Source organism: Crocodylus porosus, unplaced genomic scaffold (genome assembly GCF_001723895.1).
Source record: "Crocodylus porosus isolate Cpor-Errol unplaced genomic scaffold, CroPor_comp1, whole genome shotgun sequence".
NCBI classification, from domain to species: domain Eukaryota; kingdom Metazoa; phylum Chordata; order Crocodylia; family Crocodylidae; genus Crocodylus; species Crocodylus porosus.
Window position 1 is genome coordinate 12,444,585 of NW_017728906.1, and position 2,576 is coordinate 12,447,160.

A 2,576-nucleotide genomic window follows, 5' to 3' on the forward strand; every position below is an offset into this window, starting at 1 on the left:
TTTAACCCCCCCCAAAACCCCCCCAAATAACCCTGGTACTTACAGGCAGCTCCAGCTGCTGTCTGACTGACTGGGGCCCCACCTGCACAGTGCAGGGCAGAGGGATAGCCCCTGCAGCCCCAGCCTGAGCCCTGCTGCCCCCCCATGCTGTCCTGTGCTGCCTGGAGGCTCTGGCAGAGCAACCCCCACCCCTGCTTCTAAGGGAAGCAGAGGCTTTTTTTTCTGTTTTTTGTAAGTGATGGTGCCTGGGATTGTGGGGGTAGCCATGGGGGCCTGGGGGTGCAAGTTGCGGGGCAGAGCTGGGTGGGGCAGCCATTGGGGGGGCTGCAGCAGCTGGTGGGGGATGGGGCCAGGTGGGGCAGCAGTTGTGGGGGCTGGGGTGGGTCCTGTGGGCCTTGTGGGGGGAGTAGCCCCTGTGGGGCAACTTGGCCCCTTGTGTGGGGGCTGAACCACTTATTGGGGGGCCATAACCTCTGTGTGGGGGCCATCACCCCTATAGGAGGGCAGCAAAATATATTTTCATGAATTCATGAAACATGTATTTAGAGTTCACTTTATTATTATAATAAGAGACATGCTTTAACACTGTAGATATAGCAATAAAACATTGTCCAGCTGATTGCTGTCTCGGTCTCTCTGTCTTTGTCTCTCTCTTTATAGTGGTCTTTTGTTTTACTTGTGGAGGAACATGGATTTGGGGGTATTTTACAGAGTGACTTTGGGATATTTTTATCAGGAATTTTTCAGTTTTCCATTAGGGAACACCAGAATTCCTGCTAGGGAGGCCAGTGGCAGGACCCTGCCTGCTCAGACCTGGCACCTTGGACTGAGCTGGCTGTGGCTGACCTACTGGCCAAACGGTGCCAGGAGGACATGCTTTGACAGTTCAAAGAGGCCACTATACCTGGAACATCTTCCAGGCAGTAGCTGCCCAGATGGCTGGGCAGGGGCACACATGACAGTAGTCCTTCACAAAGGCCAACTCTGCAGCCACCACTCACTGGCAGCTGGCCCAGAGGGGCAGATGCCTCTACTGGCTCTGTAGTCCCCATCCGGGTCTGGCAGGTCTACGACAGGTCACAGCCAGGCAGCAGTCACCACTGCCAGACTACTGGAGTGGGTAGAGGGTGCAGGGAACTCTCAGGGCTGCTTCAGCAGTGCAGCTGGCACAAGGGGTAGTGTCCCCAAGTACCAATTGGCTGGGTCCCAGAAGCTCCTGAGAGCTACTAGCCCTGAGCTACTTGCCAGGGCCGGCTTTTTATACTGCTGGGGCCAGGACAGGGCAGCTTTTTATACTGCTGGAGACAGCACAGGTGCTGGCCCCGGGCTCTAGCTCCCCCTGGTTGCAGATCTGGGAGGAGCCAGGCAGGGTTATTTTGCCTCAAGTGGCACAATTTGCTCCACACCAAAGTGCGTGTCTGAGCACGTGTGCTAAGGCAAAAAGCCCTGGCTCAGATCTGCACTGCTTCTATTTGAGCTGCTGCAAGTGTACGTGGTTACATGTGTGGATGTACCCTTTCTGTTGTGCACCCCTTTGCAAAGCCACCACGAGTGGACACTTTATCCTAATGGCTTTGTGTTAAACCAGACTGTAAAGTACAATTATGTGTATTATTGCAATGTACAAGGAAGGCCATAGTGGATGCATCTACTTGTGCAATTGGTGCACATGAATAAACTCTGGAGATTACTGCTCTGGATATTTTTGCCCTGAGCACACTGTTTGAATGTACACCCAGGAGCAATGAACTCCAGAGCAATCAGCTATGGAGTTTATTTATGGAGCCCTGATGGAGTAGCCCTGGCTGGTAGGGGACCCCAGGGGTCAGCCTGCTAGCCTGGGGCTGCTTCAGTCCCATTCAGTGTGCTGCAGAGGGGCTAGCTGGGGCACAAGAGTGCTTCATTGTGGTGCTAGCCAGCAGGCAGCTCTTGCACTGAAACACCTTCACAACCCAGATAGCTAGGTCAGCTTCTACACATGCACTGTTGTGCATGAAAAAACTGCAGCAGGGTAGTACTGCAGCAGGTTGTAAATACAAGTTAATCTACTGTGCACTTGTAGTTACAAGTACTACTCTGCTGTGGAGTTTATTGGTTCTCTGCACCCTAATAGGGGTGCATGTGTAGATGCGGAGATGTTTACTGGGGGGCTAATTAATCAACTTTGCGGTAAACATCTTGTGTAGGTGTGCCCAGTGTTTCCTTTCTTCCTAATCCCCTCAGTCCTACCCAGCCCATTCAGTGTTCCCCATTAACTTTAATTTAGCTGTAGGACTTGTGCAGATTCCTTGGAAGAACATGAAGTCTCCTCCATGTGGAGACTCACTGCATGATTCTGACTCTACATCATTCCCTGTTGTTCTCTCAGTACATCTCCTGTGCTCTCACTACATCTTGTAGTTCATAAAATGTGTTCCCTTGCTTTGGACTATTGCTGTGTGATCGATAGCCTTTTGCTGCATGAGAAGCAAACTGTAGTGGCTTTCAAGTGAGTGGAGTTTTTTCTGTTTCGCTTTTGGCTGAGATTATGATATTGGAAGAGTTTATATTCCATTTCTCACCACGCTGGGGTTGAT